At 45.5% G+C, this 27,851-nt stretch overlaps 1 pseudogene; it reads left to right on the plus strand.

The window, feature by feature from the left end:
* The first annotated feature begins 3,933 nt into the window (after positions 1-3,933).
* Positions 3,934-5,134, plus strand: LOC111161405 (annotated as a pseudogene).
* The last annotated feature ends 22,717 nt before the right edge of the window (positions 5,135-27,851 follow it).

Raw genomic sequence — 27,851 nt, forward strand, 5'->3', positions numbered from 1 at the left:
ATATCCTGACACTTTACTGAATTCCTGTACAAGTGTCAGGATATAAAATCAATGCACAGAAATCAGTTGCATTTCTTTATACCAACAAGACAGAAGAAAGAGAAATTAAGGAGTCAATCCGATTTACAATTGCACCCAAAACCATAAGATAACTGGGAATAAACCTAACCAAAGAGGCAAAGAATCTATACTCAGAAAACTATAAAGTACTCAGGAAAGAAATTGAGGAAGACACAAAGAAATGGAAAAGTGTTCCATGCTCATGGATTGGAAGAACAAATATTGTGAAAATGTCTATGTTACCTAAAGCAATCTACACATTCAATGCAATCTCTATCAAAATCCCATCCATTTTTTTCAAAGAAATGGAACAAATAATCCTAAAATTTATATGGAACCAGGAAAGACCTTGAATAGCTAAAGGAATATTGAAAAAGAAAGCCAAAGTTGGTGGCATCACAATTCCAGACTTCAAGCTCTATTACAAAGCTGTCATCATCAAGACATGGCATCAAGACATGATACTGGCACAAAAACAGACACATAGATCAATGGAACAGAATAGAGAGCCCAGAAATAGACCCTAAACTCTATGGTCAACTAATCTTTGTCAAAGCAGGAAAGAATGTCCAATGGAAAAAAGACAGCCTCTTCAACAAATGGTTTTGGGGAAATTGGACAGCCACATGCAGAAAAATGAAATTGGACCATTTCCTTACACCACACACGAAAACAGACTCAAAATGGATGAGGAGGGGCACCTGGGTGGCTCAGTGGTTTAAGCCTCTGCCTTCAGCTCAGGTCATGATCTCAGGGTCCTGGGATCGAATCCTGCATCGGGCTGTCTGCTCAGTGGGGAGCCTGCTTCCCTCCCTCTCTCTGCCTGCCTCTCTGCCTACTTGTGATCTCTCTCTCTGTCAAATAAATAAATAAAATCTTTTTAAAAAAATGGATGAAGGACCTCAATTTGAGAAAGGAATCCATCAAAATCCTTGAGGAGAACATAGGCAGCAACCTCTTCGACTTCAGCCACAGCAACTTCTTCCTTGGAACGTTGCCAAAGGCAAGGGAAGCAAGGGCAAAAATGAACTATTGGGACTTCATCAAGATCAAAAGCTTTTGCACAGCAAAGGAAACAGTTAACAAAACCAAAAGACAACTGACAGAATGGGAGAAGATATCTGCAAATGACATGTCAGACATGGAGGGGAGAGAATGCTTGATTCCTTGAAGGACAGAGAAGAATAGGTAAACATGGAATGCATAAGAAAGAAGGGAGTTCACAACCCTCCTACACTGTTGGTGGGAATGCAAGCTGGTGCAGCCACTCTGGAAAACAGCATGGAGGTTCCTCAAAAAGTTGAAAATAGAGCTACCCTACGACCCAGCAATTGCACTACTGGGTATTTACCCTAAAGATACAAACATAGTGATCCGAAGGGGCACGTGCACCCAAATGTTTATAGCAGCAATGTCCACAATAGCCAAACTATGGAAAGAACCTAGATGTCTATCAACAGATGAATGGATAAAGAAGATGTGGTATATATATACAATGGAATACTATGCAGCCATCAAAAGAAATGAAATCTTGCCATTTGTGACAGCGTGGATGGAACTAGAGGGTATTATGTGTAGCGAAATAAGTCAAACGGAGAAAGACAACTATCATATGATCTCCCTGATATAAGGAAGTGGAGATGCAACGTGGGGGGTTTGGGGGGTAGGAAAAGAATAAATGAAACAAGGTGGGATCGGGAGGGAGACAAACCGTAAGAGACTCTTAATCTCACAAAACAAACTGAGGGTGGCCGGGGGAGGGGGGTAGGGAGAGGGTGGTGGGGTTGTGGATTTTGGGGAGGGTATGTGCTATAGTGAGTGCTATAAAAGTGTGTAAACCTGGCAATTCACAGACCTGTACCCCTGAGGCTAATAATACATTATATATTTATAAAAAAAATAAAATAAATAAAAAGTGGCTCATGTTAATCCAATTCCAGGAAAGGTAGATCAAACTCTTTTCCTTTCTCCAGAATATTTCTAAAATCCAGGATCTGGGGTGCTTGGGTGGCTCAGTCGGTTGGGTGTCTGCCTTTGGCTCGGGTCATGATCTTGGTGTCTTGGGATCAAGCCCCACATTGGGCTCTCTGCTGCTCATCAGGGAGTCTGCTTCTCCCTCTCACTCTCCTTCTGTGCTCTCTATCTCTCAAATACATAAATAAAATCTTTAAAAATAAATAAATAAAATAAAATTTAAAATAAAATAAAATCTAGGACCTAAATATATTAGTCAGAGTTCTCCAGAAAAACAGGACCAATAGGATGGATATAGATCTAGATACAGAGATTAGATAGACAGACATGTAGATAAAAAGAAAGAGATTTATAAGAAATTGGCTCACTCGACGAAAGAGGCTGACAATCCTACAATCTGCAGGTTAAGTCGGCAAGCTAGAGACCAGGGGAGCCAATGGTGTAGTTCCAAAGGCCAAAGGCCAGTAGCCTCCAGACCCAGGAAGAGCCAATGTTTCAGTTCAAGTCTGAAGGCAGAAATAAGCTGATGTCCTAGACAGCCAGGAGGAATTCTTTCTTACTCAGAGGAGGGTCAACCTTTTTGTTCTATTCAAGCCATCAGCTGATTGGATGAGTCTACCCACATTAGGGAGGGCAATTTGCTTTACTCAGTCCACCAGTGTAAATGTTAATCTCATACAAAAACACCCAGAATAATGTTTGACCAAATATCTGGGCACCCTGTGGCCCAGTCAAGTTGACAGGTAAAATTAACCATCACACTAAGCCAGTAATATAGTTCTGTCAACATTTGGTTCACTCAACATTTACGAGGCCCTGTGCTATGAAATACACATAGCTAAATTAGATCCCTTGCTTCTAGTGAGAATAGGAATGATAATTTCATCTATATATAATTCTAGTAATAGCATTAAGTACATGAGGGGGTCTAAAAGCTGAGATGTTCAGGGTAGGGAGAGACTATTTCTTCCATAGGGTTTCAGGGAAAGAGTCTAGCATTTCAGGAGGGAAATAAAGAATAATGATAATGGCATAAAGGAGCAGGGCATTCCTAATGAAGAAAAGAAACAGAAAGACAGGGGCACCTGGGTGGCTCAGTGGGTTAAGCCTCTGACTTTGGCTCAGGTCATGATCTCAGGGTTCTGGGATCGAGTACCGCATCGGGCTCTTTGCTCAGCGGGGAGCCTGCTTCCTCCTCTCTCTCTGCCTGTCTCTCTGCCTACTTGTGATTTCTCTGTGTGTCAAAAAAAGAAAAGAAAAGAAAAGAAAATCTTTAATTAAAAAAAAAAAAGGGAAGAAACGGAAAGACAAAGAATCAGGAAAACATGCTGAGTCATCTAGTTTAATTGTAGTTTAAAATACAGGAGGAGAGGGAAGCCTAGGTGGCTCAGTTGGTTAAGCATCTGCCTTTGGCTCAGGTCATGATCCTGGGGTCCTGGAATAGGGTCACATGTTAGGCCACCCTGATCAGTAGGGAGTCTGCTTCTCCCTCTCCCCGGTTTGTGCCCTCTCGTACAAATGCTCTCTCTGTCTCTCTCTCTCTCTCTCTCTCAAATAAATAAATAAAATCTTTAAAAAATTAAAATAAAGTATATTAGGAGAAACAAAAGCAATCTGTAGAATGGTAAGTGGTAAAGGGAACCCAGAGCTTCCCAAACTCCCCAATAGGACTTTCTAAGAACTTAACAACTTTTGGCCTAGGACTGCTCTGAATTGTTTCAATTCAGCTTTTAAGTATTTCTGAGAAATAACTTACTTCCCATCCTGCTAACTTCACCCATCTCCTAGTTCCTTTCCTCCAGTCCTCGATATGCCTAGTTAACCATTAGGCTACAGGTTTAAAAGACTTTTGAGGGGCCAAGCAAGCAAGGGCTGCCAATGTGGTGGGGGAGCAGGGCCATGAACAAGCTGCGGCAGGTCCTGAGCGGCCAGGACGACGGAACTCACAGGTCCTGGATGCCTCATCCCTTAGAGTCAACACCAGGTTGAGTGGTTTTTCATATGCTTCGTGTGCGGCACTTTCTTCTCTATCCTTGAAACTGGATTGCTGTGGCTTCCTGGTGTCATAAAGCTTTTTGTAGCATTTTATACCCTTGGAAATACTGCTGCATTAGCCAGAATGTGCTTTTCAGTGGGACCCATGAAGCAACTGAAGAAACCGTCTGAAACAACAAGACTGCTTGCAACAATTATTATGCTCCTGTGTTTCATATTTACGCTGTGTGCTGCTCTTTGGTGGCACAAGAGGGGACTGGCCTTATTATTCCGTATACTGCAGTTTCTTGTCAATGACCTGGTGAGTCTGTCATATAACCCACATGCAAGGGGAGGCTCTTTGAGTTCCGTCTTGTTGCTTCCGGTCCTTAATGATTCTTACACAAATACATACATTCTAGTATATGAACATCAAAATATGATAAAAAAAAAAAAAGGCAAAATAAATAAATAAATAAAAGGCTTTTGGAGGAATCAGCACCTAATCAACATTTACAACATATTTCATAAAACACATTTCAAGTCTAAAACAAGGAATTTCAGACTCATGAAACAAATACCTACTATCACCCACTGTGTATAATGCACTGTGGTAAGTCCTGGGAATATAAAAATGAATAAAAATACATTTCCTGCCCTAAAGGAACACACTGTTCACTTTGGAACAAAGATTCATGATGAGATGGAGAATGTCTTGAGAAAGGCCATGCAAAAGAGATCTTCAAGGTCAATCCTAACCTGGAAAGCAATTTCGTCTACTTTGTGACCACAGGAGAAAGGGGTACCCGCCCTACCTTCAAATCAGTGCCCAGTAGCTGCTAGCACAAGTTATGCTGGAGCCAACCAATGCCCACTGAAAGCCTCTAAGGGTCAGCCACTGAGTGGGGCTCGGGTGGTACAAAGAAGAGTGAGATATCTAAGAAGCATTTCCGAATTGCCTCCTGTTTAGCGGGTGCTATGGCAGGAACTAGAGACCTGGTCCCTCAGGATGGAAAGGAGCATCCTAGAGAAGCAGGAAGCAGCAATCACCTACCTCACCTATCCTGTTCCTGGGCTTCCCTTGCTGGACTGCCCTCGTTGTAGCTCATCTTCCTCCAACACATAGATTCCATCTGTTTTCCACTTTGATAGTCAAAGTGATCTCCAAACACCAATCTGATCAGGTCAATGCTCCACCTAAAATCTAGGCGTAGCTGTCCATCACCCTGAGGATAAAATCCAAACTTCTTTACCCAGCACGTCAGGCTCTTCCTAATGTTCCCTGTTTATTTCTAACCACCATCCCTCTGCAGCCCCTGTTATAACATAAGCAAGCACTTGCAGTTCCTTGAATATAGGACCCCTCACACCACGGACTTTGCACATGCTATTCCTTCTGCCTGGAAGGCTCGTACCTCAATTTTTATTTCCTTTAGAATTTTGCTCTTGAAAAAAGAAAAAGGGGAAAAAAAAAGCCTTGTCTGACCAGTCTCAACACCTCCACCTTCATCTCAGATGAATTATGAGACCCTCCTCTGTGTTCCCGTAATAACCCACCTGTCCCTCAGTCACACTTGCCATTCTGCTCTGTAAATGCCTGTTTATCTGACTCACCTACAAGACCATAAGCTCCTTAAGGACCACTAAAACCCTTCATTTTTATTCCCATTATATCCCTAATATAATGCTTAGTATCTAGTAGGCATTCAGGAGACTACACACTTATTAAGAGATTGAATGAATGAATGAAAAATATGAAGCACTTACTGGAATCTGTGAGGCATACAGAAAAGCCTCCAACTTAATAAATATTTATTGGGTACCTACGTCAGTAGTTTCTTCTTTTTATTTTAAAGATTATATTTATTTATTTGAAAGAGAGAGAGAGCGCAAGCAAGCACGAGCAGGGAGAGAGGGAGAGAGAAAAGAAGAAGCAGACTCTCCACTGAGCAGGGAGCCCAACGTGGGGCTCGACATGGCGTTTAATCCCAGGACCCTGGGATCATGATCTGAGCTAAAGGCAGACACTTAACCAACTGAGCCACCCAGGCCCCCCTGTCAGTAGTTTTTTGGCAGGTACTTTAAAGTCAGACATAGATACAGCTTCTAACATTAAGTTGCCTTCAGAGGAGGGGCGGAAGTTAAATATATACTCAGATAAAGAACAGAGCATAATGGCAATGCAATCATGCTATTAAAGTTATCAAAAGGGCAAAGGGAAGGCAAGGGCACCACCGCATTGTTTTCCAGAGCTGTTCTTACAACCACGTTAGTTATACTGGCTAGGTAAGAACAAACCTTTTCTACTTAGTTCAGCCAAGACTAATTTTTCCAATAGGAACAAACAACAGGAATAAGAAAAGAAAAAAATACAAAAACTTTTTTTTCAAAGACAGACACTTTCAGCAAGGATAGCCAGAGCCTAACTGGGAATTCTCACTGGATACCACATGCCGAGGTCTGAACTTCCTTGGACAACAGATCCAGTTCCTCAGGCCCCTAACTGGCTCACCAAGGATTTGGACTCACTTAGTTTTCACTCCCTTTCAGGAAAACTTGGGTGGTGCTGTGTGTAAACTGGCAGGTCCAGACTGGGCCGGGGGGCGGGGGGGGGGGGGTGGGGGGGTGTGGGGGTGAGGTGTGGAGGGCGGGGGGAGAGATTTCCTTCTCTTTCTGCCTTCTAGGCTCCTCTCTTGAACTTTAGCCTGGCCTGCGCTTACTGGCGGCCACCTCCTTTGCCCTACCAACCAATTACTTTAAATTTGAGACCCTGGAATTTCTCCTGAAATTCTGCCTGAAAGTCAGCTTTCTCTCTTTTTAAAAACTTGTCTGGTGGGGGGGGCACTTGGTGGCTCAGTTGGTTGCATGTCCGATTCTTGGTTTCAGCTCAGGTCATGATCTCAGGATGGTGAGATCGAGCCCTACACTGGGCTCTGTGCTCAGCACACAGTCTGCTTCTCTACCGCTGTCCCTCCCCGCCCTCGCTCGTTCTCTCTCAAATAAATAAAAAATCTTAAAAAAAAAAAAAAAGTCCTGTCTGGAATATCTGCCTTTGTCTGAACTTTGTCAAGGATGGGTCTATCCTTTAGGGGTATTCAACTGATTTCCTCTCCTTCCCATGAATTGGGATCTTGATCTCTCGGATATTTTCCTGGAATTCCCCTTTGCTGTCCTCCTAACCTCTGCACATTTGCACAGTTCACTTACTCAGGAAGCGTTCTCTGAGCAGCCTAGTCCACAGGGCAGCTCTCCTATATCTGAACTCCAAAAGCTCTGATGTTTGTTATACTTGGGGCCCTGTGTTACATTATACACTATTCCTATGAGGTTATGATTTATATGTTTACCTGTCTCATTACCTCTAACCCCGCCCAGACTGTAACCTCTTTAAAGGCAAAGAAAGAATCAGGGAGCGGGGAGACTGCTTCTCCCTCTGCCTGCCACTCCCCCTGCTTGTGCCCTCTCTCTCTCTCTCTCTCTCTCTGACAAATAAATAAATAAAATATTTTTTTTAAAAGGCAAATAATCGTCTTTTATATTCCCCCCACCCCAGCTGCACCCACCCATGACTGAGAGCAGATACTGAGCACCTACAGTATGGGAGTTGCTGTTCTGGTGCTTCATGTACGTTATTTCATTTGATCCTCACAATTTTCTCACAAATGAAAAAACAGGGTCAGGGAACATGAATAAAAGGCCAAGGCCACCCAACTAAAAAATGGCAGAGCCACAAAGGGACTCCAAAGCCTTGTGGCTTCTAAGCCCAGCTGGCACCTCGAGTGGGGCAGGCGTACCAGAACCACCGGTTGCTGACCAAGATACTCCCAGGGCCAGGCAGACAGCCGAGGTGTACAACACCAGGCGGGTGAGCCAGCTTCATACCGCTGCCTCTGAAGCCCACATCTGGGTCTCCCTGGCTTCCTGGCACTAACCCAACCCTTCACCCTCTGCCAATTTAGGCAGTAGCCCCTCTGTTCCACAGGTGGCTTATTTGGAAGCCCTAATTAAACGCCTAAGATCAGGAAGCGAGAAGTCAAGTTCCTCAAAAGCCAAGTCAGAGAAGTGGTTCTTGAGCCCTGGCTAGCTGGGAGGGAGCCCCTCCTATGGCCAGCGAGTTTCGGCTCTTATGTTTTCTTTTCAGGGCCTGTCAGGCAACTTTGGGATTACAGGGATAAGCCTTTTGCCAACAAGCCTTGTTTGAAAGACAGATCAGTTGAAACCCTGCCACTGTGGAAGGCCCAGGTCGGCAGGAGGACTCCGGCCTCTCCTGCCTCACCCAGACCCATGGTCACATCTGCCACCTGCCCACGTGGTAGCAGGTTTCTCCCCTCCAGTGATAACAGATTCCATTTACTGAGTGCCTGCTACAGGCCAAGCACTATACCCAGTGCTTCAAGTGTTTATCTCAATGAATTCTTGCGAACATGCTGTGAATACATCTAGTACAGTAGTTAAGGACGGAGGCTCCAGGGTCAAACTGCCCAAGTTCAGAATCCCAGCTCTCTACCACTTACACATTGCATTAATTTGGTCCTGCTACTTAACTTCTCTGTGCCTCAATTTCTTCATCTGAAAAATGGCAACTACACTAGCACTTAATTCCTAGAAATGTATGAGGATTAGCTGAATTAATAAGTGTAAGGTGCTCAAGGCATTTTACTATTATAATAACTATTATGTAGGCATCATCTCCATTTAACAAGAGTATAGCAACTGAGTATTAAGAGACCTTAAGTAACTTGCCAAGGTAACCCAGTTAATGAAGAACAAAGTGTGAACTTAAATCCAGGTCTGGTTTACCTGACTCCAAAGGCACATGGACATTTCAGAAATCCCAGCACTTGAAACCTCTCTTGTACAGACCAACCAGGCTGGCGAAAGAGCTATAAAAGGACCCAGGCTGGGGGCACCTGGGTGGTTCAGTGGGTTAAAGCCTCTGCCTTCGGCTCAGGTCACGATCCCAGGGTCCCAGGATCAAGCCCTGCATTGGGCTTTCTGATCTGCAGGGAGCCTGCTTCCTCCTCTCTCTCTGCCTGCCTCTCTGCCTACTGGTGATCTCTGTCTGCCAAATAAATAAATAAAATCTTAAAAAAAAAAACAACAAGACCCAGGCTGGAATAAGCTCTCAGGGTCAACCTGGAGAAGCAGAAATGTGCAGGGCCCAGAGCCAACCCTAAGAATGTAGAGTCTGGAAAAATTTCACTCACCCAACCCCAAGTAATATTGTATAAGTGACCAAAGGCAGTATGGAAGAGGAAAAGAAGTCATAAAAGGACATCATGAAGCCTTAGCAAAATGGTTTTTCCACAGATAGGGGAAGTACTACCTAAGTTCACTTGGTACTTTGCAAGGGTAGAAGGGATATGAGCTCAGTATGAAAGCCTCAGGAGGAGGCTTGGCACCAGTTGGTCTGAGCATTTTTTGTGCCTCATTCTCTTTACCCCACCCTTACCTACTGGCAACCTCCTGGTCTGAATGGAGTGAAGTATCTGTAGTTCCCTAAAGATAATTCTGCAGGGCCTCAAACTGCCTTTCCTTCTCACTGCTGATGATCTTTTTTTTTTTTTTTAGATTTATTTTATTTATTTATATTTGAGAGAGAGAAAGAGAGAAAGGCTGGGAGGGGCAGAGGGATAGGGGAAGAGAGAGTCTCAAGAAGTCTCTGTGCTGAACGTGAAGCTCAGCATAGAGTTCAATCTCACAACCGTGAGATCACGACCTGAGCTAAAACCAAGAGTGGAAAGCTTAACCGATTGGGCCACCTAGGCGTCCCTCACTGCTGATGTTCTTAGGAATAGCTAATCAATCTTTCTTCCAGGGTCCCAAGAAACAGACACTCATTGTCCATTTCTGGGAACACTTGAGGGCATTGTCTTGAGTTGAGAGGAGCTGAGAGACAAGGTAAGGGACAGTCCAAGTTGCCATCCCCACCATGTTACCTAACATAACGTCTCTGAAGGGGCCCAGTTTCCTACCTCCCACAGTCACTGTGCTCCCGAAAGAGAGTCAGACAGTGCAGGGAGCTGGAATCCTGCCCCTCTCTCCTGCATCCACCATTCTAGCATCAACCTCTCCTGTCTGGTTCTGAGAGCTCTCAAGGCTTTCCTGGTGACAGAGTCAGGAACTAAGGGAATTGGGCCCAAAACGCCTTGCCCAAGAAAAGACCAACTATTAACTCAGGACAGGGAGTGAATTTCATTTATCCTTGAAAATTTAACTCCTGACAGTTGGTAGTAGGTGACAGAATCAGCGAAATTAAATTATTCTTAAAGGTGGGAATGCTAAAGATTGGTTAGAAATAAGCCACAAACTTGGGGCGTCTGGGTGGCTCAGCGGATTAAAGCCTCTGCCTTCGGCTCAGGTCATGATCCCAGGGTTCTGGGATCAAGCCCTGCATCGGGCTCTCTGCTTGGCAGGGAGCCTGCTTCCTCCTTTCTCTCTCTGCCTGCCTCTCTGCCTACTTGTGATCTCTGTCTGTCAAATAAATAAATAAAATCTTAAAAAAAAAAAAAGAAATAAGCCACAAACTTATCGGTTTCCTGCTTGTCAACTTGTCTCTAATTGTCCCAGAACAACGTAATACCTCTGTCACTAAAGCTCTCCAATTCTCGGGATCCTGCTCACAGATCCAAAGGTGGTAATAGCTACATGATCAACATCCAATTTCTGAGAACCAACATCGATTGCTCAGGAAGGTCCAGTGTTTCATTCTCCACCTCTTCACACCCTCACAGGTTACACACCCAAGAATAAAACAAGGTGAATTTCAGACCAGGTTAAGGAAATGTCTAACATCTTTTTAATCTGACAATACTTTACCAGTGTGTTGCAAAAAAAAAAAAAAAAAAAAAAAAAAAGGCAGAAACAGAGAGAGCAAACCAGCTCCTGAATCACTTCTCAGCATCAACCACCTTGACGCCACAGTCTGATCCAAAAGCACACACCCAGGCAATTGAAACACGGACGTGCATATTCACAGTAACCACTCTAAACTAAGTGGTAGACACACACAAGCCATTAGGACACCACACAACTCATGAAAGTGCGCCACGAGCCCCCAGACAATATTGAGAACAGAAGCCCATCACGCTTCAGCACAGGTGAATCCTGGCAGCTAGAACATGTGCACGTTTCTCCATGGCCTGTGTGTTCTGTCCAGTTCTGCGGGGAAAGAGGAAAACATGAAGCGGACACCCTGACGGCTATGAAAAGAATTTCCTGCTGTTTGTTTCAGGGAACCAAAGGCAGGAAAGAGCCAGGAAACTCATCCAAACAATCATAGCCCAGGCCGGAAACTGAATGTGATGTTCAGGGGAAAGTTATGGAGGAGGTGGAAGAACGGGAATGGAAGTCATATCAAACAAAAAAACAGGAGAATTCTGCGCAATGGCAGGGAACCCCCAGCTAGATCCTCCTTCCCCAGGGCTGAGGGGGGGCTCCTGGCTCCAGACTCTCCTCACCACACCCACAGTGGACATCTTCAGGCCACTGAAATAAACACAGAGCTGTACAAGGAGAGACACAAATAGAATTTCTACCTGCTCCTTTGGGGAAAGACAGGCATGTGAGATACAAGAAGCATTCAGGGCTCTGCCACAGCTGCCCCGTCTTCTTGCTGCTAATTACAGAATCAGAACTTGAGGGCAAGAAGGAAGATAAAAGATTATCTCAGCCAAAAAAAAAAAAGAGAGAGAGAGAGAGAGAGAGAGAGAGATTATCTCAGCCAAATTCAACTTCAGATAAGAAAACCAAGTCCCGAGGCGCCTGGGTGGCTCAGTGGGTTAAAGCCTCTGCCTTTAGCTCGGGTCATGATCCCAGGGTCCTGGGATGGAGCCCCACATCAGGCTCTCTGCTCATCAGGGAGCCTGCTTCCCCCCTCCCCCACCCCACTCTCTGCCTGTCTCTCTGCTTACTTGTGATCTCTGTCAAATAAATAAATAAAATCTTAAAAAAAAAAAGAAAAAGAAAAGAAAACCAAGTCCAGCATAGGTGAGTGACTTTCTCAAGTAACACTTAGCTCACACACTACTAAGAACCAGCTCTCCTCACTCCCAGCCCAGGGCTCTCCCCCTCCCTCTGGATCTCCTGGAATATCCCCCAAAGTGAACTGTATAAAACCCCCTTGTCCTCACTCAAGGTAGGGGTGCAACTGGATCAGCCTTCCAAACTCACTAGGGGATGAGATGAGGATTGGCATTTCTTCCTGTTTTTCTGCACTGCCTGGCTTGGAGCCTTAGGGAGATTAACCCTCCATTTCAGAAGAGCCCACAGCCATGGATGATGGGGTCTCCACCTAGCATCCCAGGCTATGGCTCCACGGTCCCTAGTCTCACAGGTGGAGCTCCACCAGCAGTGGCGAAGCCCCCACAGAGCCCTGAGCCCCTCCCTGGTTCCCCTGCCCTCCCAGAGCCTCTGTCCCACCCAGGTGGCTTGAGCCTCTGTCCCATCCAGGTGGCAAGCCACCCCGGGGGACAGGCAGAGAAGTGAAACCCACCCTGAGGCGGGGAGAAGCAAATGAAGGGTGAAGAGAAAATGTGAGTAAAGGACACTGACTCCAAATGCCTCCCTATCATAAATGTCAGTGTGATTTCATCCATTCTCGGGATGGAATGTACCCCTCCAACACAGCCCAGAGGAAGAAAGCAAGCGTAGACTGCATTGTCGATCCACAGAGGAATGAGAACCAAACAGCGGGTGACTAAAGAAGCAAAGATTCCACTGCCTTCCAGAACCCAGACCTCTGGCCCTCTGGCCCAGTAGTTTTAATTATCAGTGTTTGAGGAATTCTGCTCTCGGTTGGTCTAGGGTGAGACCCGTCAGTCTTAATTTTTAACAAACATCCCAAATAATTCTCATACAGATGTTCAAGGACCATCTCCGAGAATCTCAGAGAAGTCCTACCTTCTCACTGCCCCACCTGCCACCGAGGGGCTAAGAGCACAGGTGGTGAGGTCCCCAGACCCAGCCTCAGACCCTGGCTCTTGAGTACGAGCAGCAGGACAGATGACTGCACTTGAGCCCCCATGTCTGTGAAATGGGGCTCATAAAAGTACCCACCACATGTGCTGTTACAGGGAGCACATGGAGTGATCTAGTTATTTACCATGCTTAGCACACTGCCTGGAAGGGAGTAAGCACATGGTATTTGCTGGGTACTAGCTGTCCTACTAGTTGTCAGTTGTACTATAAATTAGGAAGCACACCACATTGGTTGGCTACTACTATTTTATATTGTAATTACTTCCAGTAACTTTTAAGCTATAGGGTTTCTTGAGCTAGCTGCTTTGCTATTAGCCTACTCCTAAATTACCTCTTCCCTGTGCCCTGCTAGTCTCACCACTCCCTTCTGCCCCTGGATGTTGAACACCAGGCTCTCAATGAAAGTTTAAAGTTACATTGTGCTTTTATGTTTTGTGATGAATGTCAAGTGTTTTGTAAGGTGTGTTCTGATTGCCTGTTCTTCTCTATTAACTTTCTCCAAAGCCATTCTTTGCCTTCCCTCCTTTCCACCTCTCCCCTAATCGACCCACAACCCCCATTTTCCAGAAGACTTACGGGCAGTTAATATGTGACCCCTAGATGAAGAATATCCATCTTGCCAAACCCCTGAAAAATCATTCTGATCAACAGAAAAGGTTGATGGAGAATAGCACTCAGGCCTGTGTACCTGTGGCCTTGTGCCGAGGGGACCGTGCTGAGCTGAGGGACAAGTGCTGGGCACAACCACTCCTCTCCATCGCTGCCTCCACCAATTCCTGGCCCCAGCCCATCCTTCTCCTAGAGCTTCTCCCCACTGCCCGTAGCAATTCCACCTGGACAGTCCACAAGCATCTCAGCCAAACATACCCAAAACTGTGTTTAGCATCTCAGTCCCAGGCCAGCCTATCCCTCACTTTTATCTCAGGGCTAATGGCATCCCATCCACCCAAAAGCCCAAACCAGACTCAGCTCCAAGTCATCCTCAGCTTTCCCCACCCATCATCACCGCTTTGGTCACTCACCAAGCCCTGCCCGTTCTTCAAATGGCTCTCCTGCCCCTGCACTCCCAGCTCAGATCTCAGGCTCCCAGGCATACTCCCCACAGCTGCAACAAACCAGCTTCCAGAGCATGTGTCCCAAAACACAATCTGACCAGGTCACTTCCCACTGAAAGCCTCTGGTAGTTCCCCACTCACAGGACTCCAAACTTTTTGGGCTGTTTGTCAAGACTTGCACAATTTGGGAGAGTCTTACCCCTCCTGCTGCCAAAGAGAGCCCCAAAATAAGGCCAGGCCAAAAACACCCACCACTCCACTGTAATCTAAGAGGCCAGCCACCCAGGGAACATGTCGCCTCTCAACCAGACATCAGCCAAATTTAGTTTATCTGATGGTGGATCCTTGGGCCCTGAAGGGATGATATGGACTTCAAGGGAAGAGAAGAAAGGCATGGCCGGGCATTCAAGCTGCGGGGCCTGTGCTCTAGTGGCCAAAGCTCCTCATCATGCACAGCAAAACTAAGGACTAGAGAAACAAATCTACTCGTTGGAGGTCACAGCTTTAATCACCAGCACTATGGCCCAGGCCCCAGGCCCACAATTCTGTTTCTTCTGCTAAGAGCCCTAGAAGAGTCTCCCAAGCACAACCGTGTGGGATTCCCTTTTTTCTGGGCATAACTCAGGGCTCCCTACTGCACCCACAGGCGTGCAGATTCCCAGATGACCTGGGAGGAACAGAGCAGGAAGCTCGAGCCTTGGCACCAGTTCAGAGTGGAACTCCTAGGGCCAAACACTAGGGCCTTTGACTCTAGGGGGAGAAAAGGCCCATTGTCTGGGTGGGTGGAACCAAACCATAAGAGCAGCAAGGAAACCAGTTTTGTGCCCAGAGATGGGGACTTGGCCCTCAGATACAGGGTGGAGAGGGGGAAGGGAGAAAGGAACACATACCTTACGTAAACAGAGGCAACTGCAAGAGTTCTTACTCACTCCTGGGTTTTGTTTTCTGTTGTGTGTTTGTTTTCCCTCACATAGGGCTTTGCATGGCCTCTGAGGCCCCCAGAATCTCGGAGGACCAGGAAAAGGTGTGGCTCCCTGGAGGGTGGAGGAATCAAGATGAGATTTAGGGGACTCCATTATGAGACTGTTAGTGGAGAAAGGAGCCACTCTATCATTTCCTTAATTGCTAGTGAAACAAAACAAAACAAACAAACAAACAAACAAAATCTCAGAGCTAGCTACACATCAACAAAAGGAACAAACCCTTCCTGCAAGATACTGGGCACATATACGGGACAGGGGGACTCTGCCCACCCCAGTACTGCAAGCAGCAGGAAGGAAAGAGCAGAAAAACCTGAACCTTAAACAAATACTTCTATTTACCTATTTATTTGAGCAGAGGGAGAGGGACAAGCAGACTCTGTGCTGAGCACTGAGCCCAACTCGGGGCTTGATCCCACAGGCCTGATATCACTATTTGAGTTGAAATCAAGCATCAGTTGCTCAACCAACTGAGCCACCCAGATGCCCTTACACAACAAATGTTTCACGAGCACATTCTCCCCGGGCACCGAGTCCAAAGCTACTTGATACAATTCTGAATTGCCCAAGTGTTTTGGCTTGCCCCATAACAGGTCTCTGACCTAACTCCTTGATGCCTAGAAATTTGTTCATTTGGGTTTGATCCACTGAGGTGATGCAATTTAGATTGAAGAACAAAGTCTTATGCTAACCCTTAGGACAGAGTCTAGTGTTTCTAGGCTGAGGGGGTGGAAAGGGGGGGGGGACCTACTGTTTCTTCCTTCTTCCCCTTGCACAAGCTGGTCCTTCACCTCTCACACCTTTTCTTCTCCTGCCCTTGCCCTCAGCAAACTCAAATGGCACGCTCTCTCAGACACCTTGAAGGGCTCCTGCAGGGAGATGAACGCTTCCCGCTCCCTGCTCCCACAGCACATGGATTTTTTAGGGTTTCAGCCAGATGGATATTCTTGTCTAGGGGTCACATATTAACTGCCTCTAAGTCTCCTGGAAAATGGGAGCTATGGGTCAATGAGGGGAGAGGTGGGAAGGAAAGAAGGCAAGGAATGGCTTTGGAGAAAGTTAACAGAGAAGAGCAGGCAATCAGAACACACCCTACAAACCAAGCAGCCCTCACTAATCCATTCTGTGCCCATGTGCTATGTAGAGAGGTGAGTCAAGTCCCCTGTGCGCTGACCGCTTTCCTCCCTTTTTTTCTACACTCTCTACCTGCACAGCTCAGTGCTGTGTGCTCCGGTTTGGCCTCAAGGCCCAGGGGGGGCTATTTATAAGATCCTGGAGTAATGATATTTAATGTTTTTATTTTTGAAAATCAAGGTGAAGTACTAAAAAGAAAATAACTAGGGGCACCTGGGTGGTTCAGTGGGTTAAGCCTCTGCCTTCAGCTCAGGTCATGATCTCAGGGTCCTGGGATCGAGCCCTGCATTGGGCTCTCTGCTTGGCAGGGAGTCTGCTTCCCCCTCTCTCTCTTCTGCTCTGCCTGCTTGTGATCTCTCTCTGTCAAATAAATAAAAACTTTTTTTTAAATCTTGAAAAAAAAAAAGAACTATAACCCATACTCATTTTCCACCTGTAACCTAAACTTAATCATTGTTTAATATTTGGGTCTATTTCTTCCAGTCTTTTTCTGGGTGGCAGACTGTAACCTTCCAGAATACTAAGACCAAACATATTCTTTTTCCAGTTCTTACATTTCTGGGCATCAGAAGTCCAAAATGGGTCTTAATGGGATAAAATCCAGGTGTTGGCAGGCTGGTATTCCTTCTAGAGGTTCAGGAGGCAGATCTGCTTCTCCATCTGACCCCATTTCTAGGAACTCCCAGGTGCCTTCATAGCTGGTGATGGCAGGGGGCTCTTGCTCATCCTCGCTGCTGTGCTCCAGTCCTGGCTCTCCAGCTTCCCTCTCTCTCACACAAGGACACTGTGACCGCCCAGGCCCCACCTCGATTATCCAGGAAACTCTTACCAGCTTAAGATCCCTAACTTCGCCACATCTGCAAAATCCCTTTTGCCAAATTCAGTAACAGTCTCAGGTTCCAGGGGTGAGGATTGGACATCTGGGGAAGCCCATCACTCTGTATAACACAGGCACCTTTTCTAAACTCTACAACAGAAATTTGCTTTGCCTTTCTCCTCTCTCTCTCTCTTTTTTTTTTTTTTTAAAGATTTTATTTATTTATTTGACAGAGATCACAAGTAGGCAGAGAGGCAGGTGGAGACAGAGGAGGAAGCAGGCTCCCCGCCGAGCAGAGAGCCAGCAGATGCGGGGCTTGATCCCAGGACTCTGAGATCATGACCTGAGCTGAAGGCAGAGGCTTTAACCCACTGAGCCACCCAGGTGCCCACCTTTCTTCTCTTTCACTTTTCTTCTGACACATAGGCAAGAGCACAAGTTTTGAGGTGAAACACAGTAGCTTTATCTCTAACTGGCTGGATGACATCTGGACTAATCACTTGACCTCCTTGAGTCTCTTTCTCTCTCATCTGTAGTGCAAGGATAACACTCACTGCATTAGGAAAAGACAGGGACAGAGTAAGGTAAGCTAGTGCCTGGAGCGCAAACAGCCCTCACTAACATCCCTTCCACCCTTTCCTTTGCTGCCCCCTTTTATCGTCCCCCCCCCCCCCCCCGCCGCCCCGTACCTGTTTCCTCCTTTGTCTTTCTCATCATTAAGCAAAGAAGGCCTTACGACCCACACCTCTTGTGACTCTGCCTCAGTGCTCTGGGTATCTGACATCTGCTCAAGGCAACCACTGTATTTATATGGAGAGTCTGGGTTTTTTGAAGTCCTTTTATGTTCACATGAAACTTACATAGAATTCCTCATAACTTACACGTGCCCGTTCCAATTCTGCCCTGTGAATCTGTACATTCATTTCTTTATTTCATCCTCCTGCAGTCCTCCTCTTTACTCCTTCTAAGCAATGAAAGTGCAGAGACAGGAGCGGTGCCAGCCATAGCAGGGAATTCTTTTGGCAGAGTGAACGCTGTTTGCAAAGACGACCCTTAAAGCCCACTTCTAGGCTCAGCTTCCAGCAACCCCACTGAACTCCCAGGTCCCCACGATCAATAATTGTGACAGAAGCCACACACCCTCTGGGGATCCCATCATTGAATTATGACACTTTCCAGAAAGTTGTTCATGAGTTACTGTGACCCAATCCTTCTACTCTTGGAAATTAACTTCCCCTATCATTTTCATCTCCAGCCCGGCCAGAACCCTGGCTAAAAAGCGCATCCCCACCCAGGTGACGAGGATGGCGTCTTTGCCTATTGCCATAACTGTAAGAGCTCACACCCACTCAGCGCTCACTCTGTGCCTGGCACCATCCTGTGGGCTGTTATGTAGCTACAGTCTTGACCAAAAAATCCCATGAATGTTATCATCCCTGTTTTAACAGATTAAAAAAACTGAGACAGAGAAGTAATTTACCCTACATCCCACAACTCATAATTTAACCTCATCTCCCACCCAAATAAATAATTTAATCTGGGAGGAGAATATCTTAAGATTTCAGAGGTCTCCTGAATGAAATCTACCTTCCAGAATGATTTTTGCTCCCTGACCCCATTTGCTGGATTCAATGGTCAGCATTTTGTTTCCTGTCTTGCCTTTCATGGATGCACCTGTTCCCTCACACCACACTCACAATTGCACATCCCTTATAAAAGCTTGCTTTTATGAACCTCGGTCTCTTTTGGGAAGAAACGGGGTCAGGTTCCCAGTCCCCACGAAAAGTCATTCTTACTGAACTGTCAACTATTTGCACAGCCATTCTCTGGCCACAAAAGATGTGCACTAGGGAAAGAAGATGTAATAAGCAGCAGGAGGTTGGGAGAGTTCTTGAAATGGTCATAAAGGGGAGGAGATTCTAAATGTAGAAACAGTCATAAAACACACCCAGGGTTTGTGGCCTTTGTACAGTGGCAGCCCCACCTGTCCATTTCCATGCCTGTTGGCATCTGCCTTCCTTCTCAGTCTGCCCCTCCTGGACTTGTCTTCTCAGACCAATACTAGAGACCTGGGACTGCGGCCAACCAGAGCATGCAGCACTGAGCTGTGCGGGTAGAGAGGGCAGAAAAGGGGGGAAAGTGTTCACCACATAGGGGACCTGACTCATCTCTGTACATTGTATCTGGACACAGAATGGATTAGTAAGGGCTGTTTGGCAGGACTCATGGCTTAAGAAGTTTAGTAAGGAGTTGTACTTCCTCAATGCTGTCTGACCAAGAGCAAAGGGAAGGGTGTGGGAGGCTTCACAGGCTTAGAAACCCATTATCCCTCCCTTCTCCCTCTGTTGGGTTACATTCTTCTATCCATAGGTCACTTATTCACTGAATTTGGTTCCAGGAAAACATAATCTCAGTTGAATTTCTTAAAGCCCCAAGCACTCAATTCAGCTCAGGAGTTTCTGTCACCTCAGTGATGACCAGAGGCAAATATGTTTTTAAAGACCGGCAGAAAATTTTGACAAGAGCCTTTGCAACTACAATCCCTTTGAAGACTGCTGAGCTACAAACCAAGGGAGGAAGAAACCTCCTAGGTGCTGGAGAACTTTATGTTTAGACTTCATCTAATGCTCAGAATTGCCCTTTGACGTAAATGCTATTATCCCTATTTCACAAATGAGAAACCAAAACTTCAAGAAGTCACTTGTCTCCTCTCCAAGAACTGGTTAAAAATGGAACCAGGACTCGGACTCACGTATTTCTTAATCTAAAGCTCATGTTTTCACTCCACACCATCCTACCTACTATAATTCAAAGAAGGGAAAGATGACCGCTTTCAACAGAGATATTCACAAAGGGCTTCAGTGAAGAGACAGAGTCTGAGATGGGCTTTAAGGTGAACAATAATTCAGGAGGCTGAGCAGGAAGGCAAGGGCATTATAGAAATAAGGGAAAGAATTAGAATAAACTCAGATACACAAAAGTAAACTGTTGAGGCGCCTGGGTGGTGCAGTTGGTTAAGTGTCCAGCTCTTGGTTTCAGCTCAGGTCATGATCTCAGGATCATGAGATCGAGCCCCATGGTGGGCTCTGAGCTCAGCGTGGTGTCTGGGTTTCTCTCTCCCTCTGTCACTCCCCGCCATGCACGCGTGTGCTCTCTCTCTCTCTGAAATGGATAAATAAATATTAAAAAGAAAAAGAAAGAAAGTAAACTGCAGGCTGAGCAAGGCAGCAGATCGGGGAATGATATGGGGGCTCTGAATGGCAGTCTAAGGAATCTGAACTTATCCTACAGATGATAGGAGTAACTGGGAAGCTTTAAGAAAGTCAGAAACAGGGGTGCCTGGTGGCTCAGTGGGTTAAAGCCTCTGCACCGGCTCACGTCATGATCTCAGGGTCCTGGGATTGAGCCCCGCATCAGGATCTCTGCTCAGCGGGGAGCCTGCTTCCCCCTCTCTCTCTGCCTGCCTCTCTGTCTACTTGTGATCTCTGTCTGTCAAATAAATAAATAAAATCTTTCAAAAAAAAAAAAGGAAAGAAAGTCAGAAACATGACAAAATAGCATTGTCAGGAAGCTAATTCTGACAGTATTAGGCAAGAAGACCTAAGGAAATGGTTGTCAACTCTGGAAATTCATTAATTCCCTAGAAAATGTTTTTCTTTGTTTTTTTTCTTTAACTTGTCATTTTAACATACTTTCAGACCTTCAAAAATGTTCCGAAAATAGTCCAAGTTCCCATATACCCTTCGCTCAACTTCCCCAAATACTAATGTTGTAGATAAGCAAGGACCAAAATCAATAAGTTATCATTGAAATATGATGAACTAATCTACAGATCTTGTTCAAATTCCATCAGCCTTTCCACTAAGGTCCTTTTTCTGGACTAGGAACCAGTCTAGGATCAAATATTGTATTTGGCAGTTTTATCTCCTTAGTCTCCTTTAATCTAGGCCAGTTTCTGAGAAATTCTTTTACCTTCATTAACTTAACATTTTTTTAAGAGTATTGGCCAATTATTCTGTGAAATGGCCCTCAGTTTGGGCTTATCTAATATACCCCCATGATTAAACTTAGGCTATGCATTTTTGGCAACAATAACACAGACATGATGCTGTGCCTTTTCAGTTTATCATATCAGGCCGGCTACCCTGATATCTCCCACTACTGGTGATGTTAACTTTGAACACTTGCCTAAGGTTTCTCCATAAAATGACTTGGAAGCTCTTAAAAGCTACAAATGCCAGGGCCGCACCATAGACCAATCAAGTCAGACTCTCTAGGGATAAGGCACTGGCTTTGGTAGGTTTTTAAATGCCCTGCAGGTGATTCTAACCAGCCTCCAGGGCTGGAAACCACCAGCTTAGACAATGAACATTAGAATACTGGAAATCAATAAGGAAGCCATTCCTCAGATCTCTCTTTTTAAAATAACAGCCAGTTCCAGGCACAAGATAGATTTAATTGGACTTTGGCATGGACCCATGGTAGGGGAAAGGAAAGACCAAAAATCCCCTGATTGAGAAAGTGATGGGTGAGTAGATTGCCGTCCAATAAAAAAAGAGGGTAGGATGCTAAGTGAAGTGTCCAGCCCTGCTGGCCTATTTTCTCTCCAGACTTCAGGGAAACCTTTGCTGCAGAGAAGGCACACACCATATAATTTTACAATCATGAGCCTAATGCGAGCTCCTCAGTGCCACTGAGGGAGTTATAAATCATGTGATATAAATACACAAACACATGCAAATGAGCACTTCCAGCTACAGCTGAGCGGACTGTTCACAGAATCGAAGTTGGAACTGCACGGCCTCCCTTAAACAACCCGGCTTTTCCCACTTGGTCTTTGTCCTTAATCTCTTCTGAAGTAAGTGAGTAAGGACACTGACGTAAATTTCACGAAATAGGAAAGTGTACACAATCTCCTGTCACCAGGCTGTTGAAGCAATGATACTATGCTCAACTTCCTTACTGCTATTATCTTGAGGTTTCCACGAAGAGATTTCATCACCCCCTCCCTTGGAGGGGCCGTCAATAACATGCAAACAGGAACACCAGTATAACCCAAATCCCAAGGCAGGAAGGACCCCAATGAGAACTATCCCTAAAGTATCCACAAACTACCAGGATCTGGTGCCACCGGCGCAGGGGAGCTACTGCTAGGCAGGACTGTGACAAAAGAGAAGGGAGCTGTGACACAGTCAGCCGGCCCTACGGAAAGATGCAACTCAATTGTCCCTCAGCTATTACAAATCCAAATATCCATCAGGCCTCTCCCTGAGAGGCTGGTACATAACTCAATGCTAATGTTTAGGTGAAATAATTTATAGAAAGTTGGGGTCAATGAGGTCAGGAATGGCCGGGAAAGTTTTCGTGAGAGAGGTGAGGCCTTTGAATGGTTGAGTCTTAGGGAAACAGTGATGATGAGAAACGAGCACAGGGAAGCAGGTGTCAGGCACCACTGGAGATGCTAATTTGGAGGGGGATTTCAGGAATGAGGGGGCGTTTGCGTGTTATTTTACTTATTCCTCTCAACCACCGCTTGAGGTTATTTCGGTGATTGCCGATCCTCAGAAAGGTAGCATAACTTGTCAAGGTCGTTGGTGGATCTGGGATTAACAAGCAGGTGTGTTGAACTCCAAAGCCCATGCCAATAGCACTGCCACTGAGAGAAGACTGGACGCAGTATGTTTAGGGAATAAGAAGGAGCAGAGAAAACTATGACAGAAAAATAAGATTAAAAACAGGGAAGTTAGATAAGCTTGCCAAATTAGGACCATAGGTTGTACAGCCACAAAAAATAGACAGAGACGTTTGAATTTAATCTTGTATTTACACAAGAGCCTTTGTGAAGATTTTGAGTAAGAGAGTAACCAAAGTGATCCCTTGAGCAAAGACCAAAGGGGACGGTGGCAAAAATCAGGGTTCTGGGTTCCTCTGCCAAAAAGATGCCACTGACAATAGTAAAGGGAGCCACACAATACAGTGGAGTGAGAACTGGACTAAGAGGCAGAAGCTTGGGTTTAAATGCAAGAAGTTATGCACTGATGTCATGACTTTATTTGGCTATTTACATATTCTCTCTGGACTTCAGTTTCTCCTCATCCATAGGTCAGGTGAAGTGAGACCTAATCCCTAAATGACCTCTAAAAGCTTTGCTACGCAAAGTGTGGCCCACCAACCAGCAGCAACCAGCATCGCCCAAAAGCTTATTTGAAATGCAGCATCTCAGGTCCCACCAGAGGAATCAGTCCTGTATTTAAACAATCTATAAAACAATCTATAAACGATCTATAAACACATGAAAGTTTGAGATACTTCTCTAAAGTATGTTCTAGGGGCGCCTGGGTGGCTCAGTCAGTTGAGCAACTGCCTTGGGCTCAAGTCACGATCTCAGGGTCCTGGAATCCAGCCGCACCTGAAGACCTGTGCTCAGCAGGAACTCTGCTTCTCCCTCTCCCTATGCTCCTCTCCCCACTTATATGCGCCAATATGTGCTTTAGAGAGCACTCTCTAAAGAAGATGTGGTCTGTATACACAATGGAATATTACCCAGCCAGCAGAAAGGATGAATACCCAATTTTTGCATCAGTTTGGATGGGACTGGAGGAGATTATGCTCAGTGAAATAAGTCAAACAGAGAAAGTCAGTTATCATAAGGTTTCATTTACTTGTGGAACATAAGGAATAGCATGGAGGACATTAGGAGAAGGGAAAATGAAGGGGGAGAAATCAGAATGGGAAATGAACCATGAGAGTCTATGGACTCTGGGAAACAAACGGAGAGTTTTAGAAGGGAGGGGAGTGGGAGGTTGGGTGAGCCCGGTGATGGGTATTAAGGAAGGCATGGATTGCATAGAGCACTGGGTGTTATACGCAAACAATGAATCATGGAACACTACATCAAAAACTAGTGGAGACTAACATAACACAATTAAAAACAAAAACAAAAACAAAAAAAGTATGTCCCAGTTCTAAAATGCAATGGTTTCCGACTCACCTCAACTCTGTCACTTGAGAGGGAAAATAATTACCTATTCATTTCATTTGTGTTTAATTCATTTTTCATTCATTTTTCTCTCACCCTAACTCCGCGGCCCCACTCCCCCACATACTTGCCTGCACCCAAGTAGTGCTCTTAGGAAACACCAGTGGGGCAGTGCTGCCATCTTGTGGCCACGACCAGCAAATGCACTTAACCTCACAGTTCTTTACAGTGAGAGGGATGGGGATTGGCAGACGGGGTGAAGTCCAAGTCAGATTAGATAAGAGAATCACAACCACCCAGAGTGACCGGAAGCAGTTGTCAGACAGACATCAGCCTGCATCATATGGTAATGTCACATTTCAAAGAGTAGTTTTTTTTTGTTTGTTAAGATTTTATTTATTTATTTGACAGAGATTACAAGTAGGCAGAGGCAGGCAGAGAGAGAGAGGAGGAAGCAGGCTCCCTGCCAAGCAGAGGGCCCGATGCGGGGCTCGATCCCAGGATCTTGGGATCATGACCTGAGCCGAAAGCAGAGGCTTTAACCCACTGAGCCACCCAGGTGCCCTGGGTAGTTTTTATAGTACGTAATAAAATGTGATATTAGCAGGGAAGCTGGGCTCCAAGCCAAGCCCTGCCCTAATAACCTTCAAAAAACAACAACAAAAAATCACTGTGACACATTTGCAGACATCCAGCCCCTGCCTGAACTCCATCGGTAAACTTGTAATTTTCCAAGAAAATTTCCTTTGCTGTGACAGTTCTTTCTTATCCTGAGCCAAGTGGGTCTGCTGCACTCACCAGTCCGAGTCCTACTCTCTGCCGGCCCTGAAATACATCTAATACCTTTTCACAAAACAGACCTCTCCCAAATGACAATCTTGAAGTCCCTACACTCTTCTGTCCCTTTCCAATGGGCCAGCGAAGTGTGTCCAGCACAGTGAAAGCTCAGTATTCTAGGAGTGTTCTGACCAGAGCAGCAGAACCACAGGACCACCCGCTTCCCCATTCTGGGCACTAGATCTATATTAGAAAACCACATCAGCTGATGTGACAACACTGGTTTTTCCTATTTGCGCAGTGGCTCAGTCACCCCACACCTCTGTTGGCATATATATTTTATTCATTTTTTAAATTTTTAAAGAAGATTTTATTTATTTATTTGACAGACAGAGATCACAAGTAGGCAGAGAAGCAGGCAGAGGGGGGTGGGGGGAAACAGGCTCCCCTGCTGAGCAGAGAGCCCGATGCGGGGCTCGATCATAGGACCCTGGGATCATGACCTGAGCCTAAGGCAGAGGCTTTATTTTAACCCACTGAGCCACACAGGCGCCCCTTTTTTAGTTTTTATTTTTTTTAAAGATTTATTTATTTGACAGAGAGAGACAGCGAGAAAGAGAATAAAGGCGAGGGGAGTGGGAGAGGGAGAAGCAGGCTTCTTGCTGAGCAGGGAGCCCAATGTGGGGCTTAATCCCAGGAACCTAGGACCATGACCTGATCTGAAGGCAGACGCTTAATGACTGAGCCACCCAGGCGCCCTATTCAGTTTTTTTTTTTAAAGATTTATTTTGAGAAAGAGAGAGGGAGTGTTGGGGGGGAGCAGAGGGAGAGACTCAAATAGACTCCCTGCTGAGCACAGAGCCCTGACTCAGGGCTAGATCTCATGACCCTGAGATCATGGCCTGAGCCAAAATCAAGAGTTAGACGCTTAGCTGACTGAACCACCCAGGAGCCCCATATTCAGTTTTATTTTTTAAGAAGTATTTATTAGAAAAAATATATATATTTATTAGAACCTGTTATGTACTATGCACTGGAGACGCAAAGATGAACCAGACCTGGTCTCTGCTCTCACTGAGCTCTGGGCTATGGAGGGAACCTAATTCAAAGCCAGACAATCACAGTTCAGCAGGAAATATCTCGACAGAGACAGACACAGACTTTTGAGGGCCATCCCAGCAAACCCCTGTGAAAATCTTCCACTCTTGTTTTCTGGGCTCAGTTTTCCTCATTTCAAGTTCAAAGTGAAAAAAAAAAGTAGTAATGCAAATGTCCCAGACAGTCATAGTTGGGTCAGACATTTCCTTCTGGCTAATCCAAGGCATTTATGGGCTCATTCTGAACATCCACTCTCTCCTGTTAGACTTCACCACATCTGCCACACGAACAGAAATTTCAGCAGGTCAGGAAACTTGAGTGTGAGTCTTGTGGTTCTGAGGCTAATGGAACTATATGATGCTGCACAAATCATACAATTTCCCTGTGCTTTAATTTCTGTTCTGTGAAATGGGGCAGTTACACCTTCTTCTCAGTAGCCACCACCTAGCAAACACCAGGCACTCATTAGGTGCTCAAATGTCTACTGAATATATGTATGAATAAATGATTATTAGGGCAGCTTGAATCATGGAATCAAACAACAGGCATTTTTTTCTTTTTTCTTTCTTCTTTTATTTTTTAAAGCTTAAACTCAAGGCTTTTTAAAAGATTTTATTTATTTATTTGACAGGCAGAGATCACAAGTAGGCAGAGAGGCAGGCAGAGAGAGAGGAGGAAGCAGGCTCCTTGCTGATCCCAGGATGCTGGGATCATGACCTGAGCCCAAGGCAGAGGCTTTAACCCACTGAGCCACCCAGGCGCCCCTCAATAGGCATTTCTGAATGTCTACTAAGTATACTGTGGAATCAGGAAACCAAATGGGGCAGAATGGTATTTTCTCCCCACTTTTCCCTTATCTCCTTACTGAAGGGGGAGCTTTGTAAGGCAGAGAGGCTGTGTTAAAACAAATAATGTTCTCAGGATGGGCTCTAAGTAGTTGTCAATATTAAGAAGAAAAAGGTCTGTTTGTCTTGGGGGGTGTTTTATATACATGCACCTGAGGGACCCAAAGCTCCTTCCCATGGTATCCAGGACCCAACCCTCCACCCCAAGTCCTTGGAGGGGAAAAGCAGACAGAAGGAACTGACAGGGAGCCAGGACTGAGGGGAGCACGAGGGAGGGCTGAGGAGCTCACTGACCCTGCAGCAGCCTGGGAGCGGACTGACAGATAACTCATGGGCAAAGGAAAGGGAGCAGGTCTCCCACCAGGTCCCTTGTGGCATGTGACCATTCATCAGTGAAATTTTCTTTCTGATAATGGACTGAACTTTTTACATGCTTCCTAACAAACCAGGCCTAGTTAAAGTGTTACAAGAATATCGCTTAATTCGACAAACACTGATAGAGTGCTCCCAAAGTGCCAGGCCCTACATAAGTTCAGGAACACAAAAATGAACAATAACAGCCCTTTCCCCCACTGCCCTCAAATATCACTATCCCATTAGCTCCACGCTTCTTCCCTGTGCTGCCCTACTCTCTGGTCTCCACCAACCCAAGTCCTACCCTATCAGCAAGACCCCTCCAAGCTCCACCTAATCCAGAGTCCCCTGAGTGACTCTGAGCCCATAATGAACTCCCGCCTCTTCTGGAATTTGGTTCCATTTTCATCTCTTAGGTTTTATGAATATATATCATCTCCCTGGTTAGATTTGAGCTTCCCAAGAACAGAGACCATTGTTAGAATTTTCCAGAGAAACCACATCCATGATTTGAATCAGACCAAGCTCAGACCAAGCCCAAGCCTTCAACTAGAGACCAATCCCTATTGTGCCTGCTTCATGAAGGTGCTTTATAAACTTTGTAGTAGCAAAGTCTATAATCTCCCACATTGTCAATAAGCAGCAATAATTTGAAAATTGAGAGGTTAAGAATGATCATACAGAAATCAGAAAGCGCTTGACTCGTGCCTTGCCTCTCCCCTCCTCTTAGGTCAAACAATCACGCCACCTGTTCTCACTCCTGCCTGGAGGCTGCCAGGGAGGACTTCCTTGTAAAACTTCCCCTCAGTCCCTGAAGATACCACT

This window comes from Enhydra lutris, unplaced genomic scaffold (assembly GCF_002288905.1).
Source record: "Enhydra lutris kenyoni isolate GAN:26980312 unplaced genomic scaffold, ASM228890v2 scaffoldscaffold85, whole genome shotgun sequence".
NCBI lineage: Eukaryota > Metazoa > Chordata > Mammalia > Carnivora > Mustelidae > Enhydra > Enhydra lutris.